At 40.6% G+C, this 12,870-nt stretch overlaps 1 pseudogene; it reads right to left on the bottom strand.

Annotated features, from left to right (window-relative positions):
• Positions 1-393: 393 nt before the first annotated feature.
• LOC118993734 (uncharacterized) lies at positions 394-512 on the bottom strand (annotated as a pseudogene).
• Between the last annotated feature and the right edge of the window lie 12,358 nt (positions 513-12,870).

Genomic DNA, 12,870 nt, shown 5'->3' with positions numbered 1-12,870 from the left:
AAGAAGACAGCAATGTGTAAAGATATTTGCGCAGTTAGAAAATGTTGCCTCTCTCCTCCTATAATCCAGAAGACTCAAATATTTTTCTCATAAAATCTCCTTCATGAGCCAGAAAAATAACCCACCTGGCCCCATTTTCCTTGTTGACCCAGGGCTTTATTTCAGCCAATTGGTTATTTTCTTTTTAAAAATATTTTTTAATTTGTTTTTAGAGAGAGGGGAAGGGAAGGAGAAAGAGTGGGAGAGAAACATCAATGTGTGGTTGCCTCTCATATGTCCTCTACTGTGGACCTGGCCTGCAATGCAGGCATGTGCCCTGACTGGGAATCGGACTGGTGACCCTTTGCTTCACAGGCCCATGCTCAATCCACTGATCTACACCAGCCAGGGCAAAGCCTACAGCACCCGGTATTCCCAGGCGGTCTCCAATCCAAGTACTAACCAGACCCGACCCTACTTAGCTTCCAAGATCAGAAAAGATCAGGTGCATTCAGGGCAATATGACCATAAACTGGTTATTTTCACTTTTCCAGGAGGGCCTGGTGCTGGTCTCACAAAAGATGCTTCATGAGTCTGTTTTTGAAGAAAAGGTATGGGAGCATAGTCTCCTCTCAGTGGGAAGGAGACAAGCACGGAGCACCATCCTGGGAAAATTCCATGTACTTCAGTGTTTGTGCAATATTGGTATCATATCCAAGGCTCTGCAATGCAAAAGCATTCTTAAATGATTCCCTCCAATGCAGAGAGATTATTTGCTCTGGTCCAACTCACAGTAGATGGTCATGTTATCACCACAAAGAAATAATCGCACCCCTGGGAATGGCCTTGGACCTGTTTGCAGGGAAAGGGGGTACTGAAAACTTGACTAAAGGATCTGGTGTCTGTCAGCAGCTGCAGCCATCTTTGCTCATCCCTGAGCCTGAGCCCTGCCTCAGGTCCCCACGCTCCATCATCACAGACCATTTAATGTCATGTTTAGAATCTGCCAGCCCAGATGCCTGACAAGCACCAGATGCTTGTCAAATGAGTTAATGAATAGCCAAAACATTGTATTTATACAATGCATTTCTCCCCCCAGACCAAGAATAATAATTCATAACAGATAAAGTCATCATGACACATATGTGAGGAAAGGAGAATAAAAAAAATGACTTTACTATTTCACAAAAAAGAGAAAAGAGGGGAGTAAAAGAATATAGGAAAAAATATTTATGCCTAATCACTAAGGATGCTGACTCTAAAATCATGGAGCCTTATTCCTAGAGGTTTCTATTTACCTAGAATAAGAAATCTTTTACACAATGTATGAAGGAACCATGGTCTGTCATAGCCCCAGCCAGCCTTCTCCTGGCCACTCTGCAGCCAGATAAGAGAATGTCCCCTTTACCTTATAAGATGTGCTACCTGCCCCCACAACTAAGAAGAGCCCTCTGGTCAGCCCAGGTCCCACATGAGAACACACAGGAGGGTAAGGGGACAGTGCAAATGGAACCAGAGATGTTAAAACCTACTATGTGATACGGAATTGATAGAGAAGTAGCATGGGGAGCAGAGTTGCCTGGGCTGGCCTCTGGGAGTAGACAGAGATTTTTGAGGGAAATTTGGAGAATAGAGCAAGGGGAGTTTTAGATATGTAGTCTTGGGTTGTGGAATAGATCTTCTCAATTATTTTTGAAACAATGCATGTAAATATTGGAATCCCCTTTTAATTACTATTGCCAACCAGGATGGTTGCTTTGTGTGTGTGTGTGTGAGATGCTGTGCCAACAGAACAGTGGGTTTCATGTGGAGTAGGGAGGTATCACCCAGGATTTTAGACCTAAGATTCATGTCTACCAATACTTGGATCAAAATCATCCTTTTAGATCTTACACAAGGGCAACTTTACTATGCTCTGCACAATTGTTATCCTTCTCATTCTCCAAGGACAAAGTTAGAAAGATATTGCAGAAATGATATTGAATACACAGTTACAATTGTGGAGACATTGTAAAGATTAGAAATTCATTTTTAAAGAAGAAAACTGGATTTACACAGCATTTTGTCAGTTCATTAAATTTTTAAGTTATATTTTATTGATTATGCTATTACAGTTGTCTCATTTTTTTTACCCTTTATTCCCATCTGCTCTGCACTCCCACTCCTGCCAGCATTTCCCTCCTTAGTTCATGTTCTTCCTATAATAAGGGCTTGGTGATGATGAACTCCTTTAACTTGACCTTATCTGGAAGCACTTTCTCTGCCCCTCCATTCTAAATGATGGCTTTTCTGGATAGAGTAATCTTGGATGTAGGTCCTTACCTTTCATGACTTGGAATACTTCTTTCCAGCCCCTTCTTGCATGCAAGGTTTCTTTTGAGAAATCAGCTGACAGTCTTATAGGAACTCCTTTGTAGGTAACTGTCTCCTTTTCTCTTGCTGCTTTTAAGATTCTCTCCTTATCTTTAATCTTGGCTAATGTAATTATGATGTGCCTTGGTATGTGCTTCCTTGGGTCCGACTTCTTTGGGACTCTCTGAGCTTCCTGGATTTCCTGGAAGTCTATTTCCTCTGGCAGATTGGGGAAGTTCTCCACCTCATTTCTCAAATAAGTTTTCAATTTCTTACTGTTCCTCTTCTCCTTCTGGCACTTTTATGATTCAGATGTTGGAATGTTTAAAATTGTCCAGGAGGTTCCTAAGCCTCTCCTCATTTTTTAAAATTTTTGCTTCTTCATTCTGTTCTGGTTGAATGTTTCTTTCTTCCTTCTGATCCAAATGATTGATTTGAGTCCTGGTTTTCTTCCCATTACAGTTGGTTCCCTGTACATTTTTCTTTATTTCACTTTGCATAGCCTTCACTTTTCCCTCTATTTTGCAACCATAACTCAAACATTTTCTGTGAGCATCCTGATTACCAGTGTTTTGAACTCTGCATATAATAGATTGGCTGTCTCTTCATTGTTTAAATCTGCTTTTGGAGTTTTGATCTGTTATTTCATTTGGGTCATATTTCTTTGTCTCAGTGCACCTGTTTCATTTTAAGGGGCAGAGCCTTGGGTATTCACCAGGGCAGGGCAATTCACATTGTTGCATTGTGGTGCTGTATGTGGGGGAGAAATGAGAGAGGGAACAATGTTGCTTGTTCAGCTCTTGGGGGGTTTTCAGTCACTTCCCCCACTATCTACAAGCAAATTGAGCCCTTCTGGTGTTGCTTCCTGGATGGATGGTTTTGTGTACATTCTAGGACCCTGTGGGTCTCTCCAGGAAACTCACCTGTGAGGCTGAGAGTTTTCCTAGCCACAATCCTCACAGGTTTTTACAGTCAGAGGTTTTGAGGCTTTCTTTTCCATGTTAGAACCCTGGGTTGTGAGGTCTGTCTCACTCTCCCATTATTTCCCCAGCTTTATCCACACATAAACGTGGGACCAACTGGTGTGCCAGCTGCCACCTTGTCATGAGTCCTCTCCACCTCAGCTTCCCATCTCCTCCCCTCCTACTAGTCTGAATGAATGTTTCTTCTTTAACTTCTTGGTTGTCAGACTTCCATCCAGTTCAATTTTCTGGAAGTTCTGGTTATTTTTTGTTTTTAAATTTGTTGCTGTCCTCCTTTCGTTTGTGTGATGAGGCAAAGTGTATCTACCTATGCCTCCATCTTAGCCAGAACCCAGGGCAATAATTAAATAAAAATTTTAAAGAAAGCTTCTTTGTGGTGTTGCAAACTTAAACTTAACTCTTTGCAGCAAACAGGAAGCTTGAACTCATGCATGTAATTTCATTCCCCAACAAAGAGACTGAAATGGTGGCAAACGGTTTTTTAATGACAAAAAAACAGGAGAGGAAATAAGAAGAAAGGTTCAGGAGGAATCCAGTCAAGATGGTAGTATAGGTAGACATGGCTTACCTCTTCACAGAACCACAAAATTATAACTAAAGTATAGAACAATAATCACTTAGAACCAACAGAAATTGAGTTGAATGGGAGTTTGACAACTACAGAATAAAGAAACCACATCCTTCTAGACTGGTAGGAGGAGAGCAGACATAAAATGGGCTGGTCCTACATCCACATGTGGTAGATAAAAATCTGGAAGGTATATCTCCAGAGCAAGGAGTCCCAGTCCCACACCAGGCCTCCCAGCCCAGGGATCCAGTACCAGGAAGGTAAGTCCCCACAATTTCTGGCTGCAACAAACAGTGGGGATTGAGTTGGTGCAAGAAACTTCTGGATCCCCAAACAGTTCCTCCTAAACAACCCACACATGGACTCACCTACTCAGACTCACTCCCTCTGGGCTCTGGCAATGGGGAGGCAGCGTGGGGGGCAGAAGTATCTGGCATCAAGGTGAACAGAGGTCATTGTCCTTTTTTGGGGCTATCCCCCCAACAGAGCCAACAGACTAGTGCCATATCTAAGATTCCATCAGCCTGGCTAACACTGTTTGACCCGCCTTGGAGATCCCCAGAGACTCCACTCCACCCAGCTTATGGGCCACCCAAGCTGCTTTTCCAGCTGGCCTCAATGAACTCCTGGTCCACAGCTAGCAGCCTAGATTCACAGTTTGACCTTGCTGGTAATCACCAAGCCCAGCACAAGTAGCAGCCATCTCAGATTGTTTTATACTTCAGGCAGGATGGCCTCTGGCAAAACATAGGTAAAAACTGATCTTGGACTGCACCACCTAGGAAACTCCAGGGGCTAGTGCACCCAGTGGACCGGTACAGACCATGTCAGAGGACTACCATCCTGCCCCAATACAGCTTATTCTCCATGGAGGGTGGAGGTGGGTGGTCAATGGTCACAGCCAGTCCTTGCAGCTCACTGGTCTCGATAAATCCCTCTGATTGACCTGTCAACAGCAACCAAGGGTCAACTACAAGGAGAGGGTGTACTCAGCCCATATGAAGGGTGCACCTTGAGTACCCAGCTTGGTTGATAGGGGAGGCTGTGCCACTGCACCCTGTAGGACACTTACTACATTAGGCCACACTACCAAGACAGGGAGTCATAGCAACTATAACTAATACATAGAAACAAACACAAGGAGGTTGCCAAAATGAAGAGACAAAGAAACTTGGCCCAAATGAGAGGACAAACCAAAACCCCAGAAAAAGAATTAAACAAAATGGAGTTAAGCAATCTATCAGATGCAGAGTTCAAAACACTGGTTATAAGAATGCTCAAGGAACTTAGTGAGGACCTTAGCACCATAGAAAGATCCGGTCAGAAATGAAGGATACACTAATTGAAATAAAGAACAATTTACAGGAAAAAACAGTAGAGTGGATGAAGCCAAGAATCAAATTAATGATATGGAATATAAGAAAGTAAAAAGCAACCAATCAGATCAGCAAGAAAAAAAAATCCCCCAAAACAAGGATAGTGTAAGCAGCCACTGGGACAACTTCGAACATTCCAACACTCATATCATGGGGGTGCCAGGAGAAGAGAAAGAGCAAGAAATTGGAAATCTACTGGAAAAATAATGAAAGAAAACTTCCCTAATTTGGTGAAGGAAATAGACATGCAAGTCCAGGAAGCACAGAGAGTCCCAAACAAGATGGGTGCAAAGAGGCCCACAGCAAGACACATTATAATTAAAATGCCAACAGTTAAAGATAAAGAGATGGAAGAGGGGTGTAGGAGAATGGGTGAGAGGTGAGGGGATTAAGAAGTACAAATATGTAGTTACAGAATAGTCATGGGGATGTAAACTACAGTATAGGAAATGGAGTAGTCAAAGAACATACACATATGACACATAGACACAAACAAGGGTGGGGGCGTTGCCTGAGGAAGTGGGGGATGCTGGGTAGAGGGGAGCAAAGGAGAAAAATAGCATATTATAGCATATTATTATGCTATAATAGCATAATCAATAAAATAACATTTTTTAAATGTTCAGAAGCTCCACAGTACAGCTCACACATGGGACCCCAGCCAGGACTCAGGAATGTGAACCAATGGGATTATTCCAGGGAATTCTCCAAGGACTGGGCCCTGATGGTTCCTGATGCTTCTTGACATAGAGATACAGCATATATTAGGACCCATGGGATCTGTTCATGAAGTCCTTAGACCCTAGATTCCCTCCTTACTGGAAGAGTTGGGGTCAGGGGTGGGGAGACTGCTATTGTGAATGTTTGTGTGCACCTAAAATTCACATGTTGAAGCCCCAACCTCATATACTGGTATTTGGCATGGAAGCCTTGGGGAAGAAATTAGGTTTAGATGAGGTCATGAGAGTGTGGTCTGGTGTTGGGATTAGTGCCATTGTGAAACACCAGGGCTCTCTCTCTCCATGTGAGGACACATCAGGAAGGTGGTGATCTGTAAGTAGGAAAGAGCCCTCACAAGGAACGACCATACCTGCACCTTGATCTCAGATTCAGCCTCCAGAGCTGTGAGAAATTATAAATGTCTGTAGTTTTTGTGGTGGTAGCCTGAGCTGACACAACAGCTACAATGTTGTATGTCTCACAAGCTCCCATCTTGCACTTCTGGTTATTGACATGATGCTGCAGGTGGTGGTTTAGAGCCACACAAAAGTCTCAAGTCTGAAGGATAGAAATAGAAATCAATGAGTCCTCGAGTGACTTTAGTGGGACACATATGTGTACTAAAACACTGACTGTGGCTTTACCTCTGGAAGACAGAACTTTTCCCCTTATTTTCTACAATTTTTTGCTATTGTAACACACGTGGCAAAGGGCACTTATGTAAATAGCAACCAGTTACACAGTTCCCTGATAAAAAGCTGAATATACTCTGCCTGAAATTAAGAAAGAATGTTAGGGATGTTATTAAAAGAAATGGGTTCTGCTTAAAATAATGTAAATGATACATCACTCTCCCAGCCTGGGCAAGGCCCTGAGGGGGAAGGTGCATGCCTACAGGGTTGGTGTGGCTGTGGAGTGGCCTCTGTCTAGGACCTGCCCTCCTTCCAGGTGCCTTAACACCCAGCACACAAAGAGACCCTCCCAGCCATGCTCTTCCAACCCACAGAATCATCATGGATCTTGAGCTCCCATATGGCAGCTATGAGCATGTTTACCAAGAGGGGTGCACCTTCAGTCTTTAAGAAGTCTGTGGCTGTGGTTTTACATACACACACACATAACACCCATAAACACCACAAACACACAAATGATTTTGGACATTCCACCTCCAAAAGATGCACACACCCTTCCACAAGAATGTGTAGTTAAAAATACCATAATTAGGAGCATCTTTCCATGTCACTTCTCCGAAGTAGTTCTGTGTTCCCCTGAAATAGCCCACTGCCTGGCTGCAACCCACCTCCACATTAACCATAGCAACCAGGTTCAGAAGATAGCAACCAAGCAGATGGGAACTGAGTCTTGCACCCAACTCAGACATTTGGCTAATCTTCCCACCTTGCACCCAGTTGGGACACTTGGCTGATCTTCCAAAAAATAAACAAAACATTCAATGGACTTTTAGCTGATAAGAAGTTTGGAAGGCAAGGAGTACAGAAAATGCTTCACAACAGGCACATACAAAACACGGCAGGAATTGTGACTCCCAGCCAGTCAGTGGGAGGGGAGAACCCATGAACAAATGAGCTGCCAATAATTGAAGCCCAAGTACAACAACAGAGGCCACATAAAGTGAAAAAGGGAAACCCCAGAGCCACCACTGTACTACTAGAGCAAGAGATTGCGCCACTGAGTCCCACCAAACTGCTACCAAGAAGTCCACCACATGAAGACAGACAGGCAAAGAAGAGCAACCTGAGATGCAAAAACAAAAAAAGAGTCACCTAAAATGGGAAGATAAAAAAAGAACCCCCAATCAAAGGGAAAGGAGGAATCCCCAGAAAAAGAGCTAAATGAAATTGAGAAAAGCAACCTATCAGATATAGAATTCAAAATAATGGTTATAAGGATGTTCAAGGAACTCCATAAGAACTACAAGTAACTTAGGAGAAAACACAATAACATGAAAACGGACATAGGAACTCTGAATAAGAACCAGGAAGAAATGAAGAATACAATATCTGAAATGAAAAATACACTAGAAGGAATTAAAATCAGACTACATGAAACAGGGGACCAAATCAGTGAGCTGGAAGACAAGGTAGAAAGAAATATGCAGCCAAAGCAACAAAACAAAACAGACTCAAAAAGAACAAGGACAGTTTAAGGGAGCTGCAGGACAACATGAAATATAACAACATTTGCATTATAGGAATATCAGAAGGGGAAGAAAAGGAGCAAGGAATAGAAAACCTGTTTGAAAAAATAATGACAGACAACTTCCCTAAGTTGAGATGGAAAAAGTCACACATGTTCAGGAAGCACAGAGGGTCCCAATCAAGATGAACGCAAAGAGGCCTACTCCAAGACATATCATAATTTAAATGGCAAATTTTAAAGACAAAGAGAGAATCTTAAAGACAGCAAGGGAGAAACAACTAGTACTATACAGGGGAGGCCAATAAGGCAATCAGCATATTTATCAACAGGAACACTATGGCCAGAAGGATTGGCATAAAATATTCCAAGTAATGAAAAGCAAAGAACTACAACCATGACTATTCTATTCAGCAAGGCTCATTTAAAATGGAAAGTGCAATAAAGAGCTTCCAAGACAAAGTAAGGCTAAAAGAGTACATCTCCACCAAGCCAGCTTTGCAAGAGATGCTAAAGGGAATGCTATAAAAAGGAGAAGAAAGAGAGACAGAGACAGAGACAGAGAGAGAGGGGAGGAAGGGAAACAGGTATGGGGAAAATGACAACAAGTAAGTAGCTATCATATTAACCTTAAACATAAATGGATTAAATGCTCTAAGCAAAAGACATAGGGTAGCTAAATGGATAAGAAAATGCAACCTACATATATGCTGTCTTCAGGAGACCCACCTCAGGACAAAAGATATACACAGGATGAAAGCAAAAAAAATAGAAAACAAAATATTATAAGCAAATAGACAAGAAAAGAAAGCCGGGGTAGCAATACTTACATCAGACAAAGTAGACTTCAAAACAAAAGCCGTAAAAAGGGGCAAAAAAGGTCCCCTCATAATACTTAAAGGAATAGTCCAACAACAGGATATAACCCTTGTAAACATATATGCACCCAACATAGGAGCACCTAAATATAAAGAAAATATTGGAGGACTATGAGAAAGATATTGACAACAATACAGTTATCATAGGGGATTATCACACCCCACTGGCAAGGATAGATCTACCAAACAAAGAACAAAAACACTGTGACACTGAATGATACACTAGATCAAATGAACTTCACTGATACATACAGAACTTTTCACACCAAAGAAACAAAATATACATTCTTTCAAAAGCATATGGAACATTTTAAAAAATAGACCACATGGTAGGACACAAAAGAAGCCTCAACAGATTCAAGAAAATTGAAATCATATCAAGTATATGCTCAGACCACAATAGATTGAAACTAGAAACTAATCTCAACGGAAAAACCTCAAAAACTTTCAAATATGTAGAGGCTGAATAACATGTTATTAAATACTGAATAGGTCAACAATAAGATCAAGGAAGAAATCTAAAAGTATCTGGAAACGAATGAAAATGAACACACAAAAACCCCAAACTTACGGAGGGAAGTTCATAGCAATACAGGCCTACCTGAAGAAGGTATAAAAATCTCAACCAAACAACCTAAACCTACAACGAAAAGAACTAGAGGACAACAGCAAACAATGCCCAGAGCAAGTGGAAGGAAGGAAATAATCAAGATCAGGGCAGAATTAAATGATATGGAGACTGAAACAACAATACAAAGGATCAATTAATTCAGAAGCTGGTTCTTTGAAAAGGTAAACAAAATGTCCAACCTTTAACCAGACTCATCTAGAAAAAAAGAGAGAACCCAAATAAGTAAAATCAGAAATGTAACAGGCAAAGTTACAACCAATACCACAGAAATACAAAGGATTGTAAGAAATTACTCTGAACAACTACATGCCAAGAAATTGGACATGCTGGAGAAGATGCACAAATTTCTAGAAATATACGATCTTCCAATACTGAATCAAGAAGGAGCAGAAAGTCTGAATAGACAGATTAACAACTAGTGAAATCGAAGCGGTAACCAAAAAACTCCTGGCACACAAAGCCCTGGACAGGATGGCTTCACAGATGAATTTTACCAAACATTTAAAGAACTAACTGCTATCCTTCTCAAACAATTCCAAAAAATTTAAGTAGAGGGAAGACTCCCAAACTGTTTTTACGAGGCCAGTTTCATCTTAATTCCAAAACCAGGTAAACACAACAAAGAAAGAAAACTACAGGCCAATATCGTTGATAAATATAGATGCTGAAATACTCAACAAAATACTGGCGATCCACATTCAGAAATACATTAAATAGATCATATACCATGACCAGGTGGAATCCATCCCAGGAATGCAAGGCTGGTACAATATTTGCAAATCAATAAACGTAATATATCACATAAACAAAATAAAGGACCAAAATCACATGATCATGTCAATATATGCTGAAAAAGCATTTGACAATATCCAGCACCCATTTGTGATAAAAACACTCAACAAAGTGGGAACAGAGGAAGCATATTTCAATATAATAAAAACCACATATGAGAAACCTACAGCCAACATTGTCAACATTGTCAAAAACTAAAAGCTTCCCCCTTAAGATTAGGAACAAGACAACGGTGACTGCTTTCACCGCTCTTATTCAACATAGTACTGAAAGTTCTAGCCACAGTGATCAGACAAGAAAAAATAAATAAAAGGCATCCAAATTGGAAAGGGGGAAACAAAACTATTATTCACAGACAACATGATAGTGTACATAGAAAACCCTATAGTGTCCACCAAAAAACCACTCAACCTAATAAGTCAATTTGGCAAAAAGCAGGATACGAAATCAATATTCAGAAATTGATGGCATTTTTGTATACCAACAATGAAATATCAGAAAGAGAAACTAGGAAAAGAATCCCACGTACTATAGGAACAAGAAAAATAAAGTACCAAAAAATAAGCTTAACCAAGGGGGTAAAAGACCTGTACAAAAAAACCCTCCACAACAGTGAAGAAAGAAGTTAAGGAAGACACGAATAAATGGAAGCATATACCACGGTCATGGATTGGAAGAATTAACATCATTAAAATGTCCATACTACCCAAAGCAATCTACAGATTCAATGCTATCCCTATTACAATACCAATGGCATATTCACAGATCTAGAACAAATATTTTTAAAATGTCTATGGAACTATAAATGACACTGAATAACTACAGCAATTTTGAGAAAGAACTAAGCAGGAGGGAACACAATGCCTGACACAAAACTGTATTATAAGACCACTGTAATAAAAACAGTTTGGTACAGGCATAAGAACAGACACATAGATTAATGGAACAGAATAGAGAACCCAGAAATAAACCCAAGTGTGTATGCTCAATTAATATTTGACAAAGGGGGCATGAGCATAGAATGGAGTAAAGATAGGAATTCTCTTCAATCAATGGCTATGGGAGAAGTGGACGAGTACATAGCAAAAGAAAAATAAAAAAGAAACTAGGCCATCAGCCTACAACATATACCAGAATAAACTGAAAATGGATAAAAAACTTAAGTCATGACGTGAAAAAAGTCCTAGAGAAAAACATAGGGAAATTTCAGATATCCCATGTAGCAATATTTTTGCCAATACATCTCCTAGGGCAAGGGAAACAAAGGAAAATATAAACAAATGGGACTGCATGAATCTAAAAAGCTTCTGTACAGCTAAAGAAATCATCATCAAAACAAGAAGGGAACTGACTATATGGGAGAACGTATTTGCCAAAGACATATAGGACAAAGGTTTGATCCCCCAAATATATAAAGAACTCATACAACCAGACACCAGAAAACAAACAATCCAATTAAAAAATAAGCAAAGGAGTTCTGGCTGGTGTGACTCAGTGGATTGAGTGCTGGCCTGCAAACCAAAGGGTTCCCTGTTCGATTCCCAGTCAGGATACATGCCTGGGTTGCAGGCCAGGTCCCCAGCTGGGGGTGCGTGAGAGGCAACCACACATTGATATTTCTCTCCCTCCCTTCTTCCCTTCCCCTCTCTCTAAAAATAAATAAAATATTTTTAAAAAATAGGTAAAGTATCTGAATAGACACTTCCCCAAAGAGACATACAGAAGGCCTGTAACATATGAAAAGATGCTCAACATCACTAGCCATCAGAGAGATGTAAATTAAAACCACATTGAGACATCACCTTACACATGTCAAAATGGCTATCGTTAATGTATCAACAAACAACAACTGCTGGCAAGGATCTGGAGAAAAGGGAACCCTAGTTCACTGTTGGTAGGAATGCAGACTGGTGCAGTCACTATGGAAAACAGTATAGAATTTCCTTAAAAAACTAAAAACGAAACTTCCTTTTGACCCAGTGATTCTGTTGCTGGGAATATATACTAAGAATCCCAAATCACCAATTCAGAAGAACTTATGACTCCTATGTTCACAGCAGTGTTATTTACAATAGCCAAGTGCAGGAAAGAGCCTAAGTGCCCATCAATAAATGAGTGCATCAAAACACTGTGGTACATTTACCCAATGGAATTCTACACAACAAAAAGAAAGGAGCTTCTACCTTTCATGACATCATGGATGGAACTGAGTGAAATAAGCCAGGCAGCAAAAGACAAATACTATATGATCCCACCTACATGAGGAAACTAATGGACAAAATAAATTAACAAAGAAAACAGAACTACAGGCATAGAAACATAGAACAGGCTGACGGTGACTAGAGGGGAGGAGACAGGGGATAAGGTGGAAAGAAGGGGAAGGGACTAGTCCAAGAATGTGTATGAATGACCCATGGACATGGACAATAAGTGG

The sequence above is a fragment of the Sturnira hondurensis genome, unplaced genomic scaffold, assembly GCF_014824575.4.
Source record: "Sturnira hondurensis isolate 20B ecotype Veracruz unplaced genomic scaffold, ASM1482457v3 Scaffold0008860, whole genome shotgun sequence".
Classification (NCBI taxonomy): domain Eukaryota; kingdom Metazoa; phylum Chordata; class Mammalia; order Chiroptera; family Phyllostomidae; genus Sturnira; species Sturnira hondurensis.
Note: the sequence above shows the minus strand (reverse complement) of the source record. Positions and strands in the feature narration are given on the sequence as shown.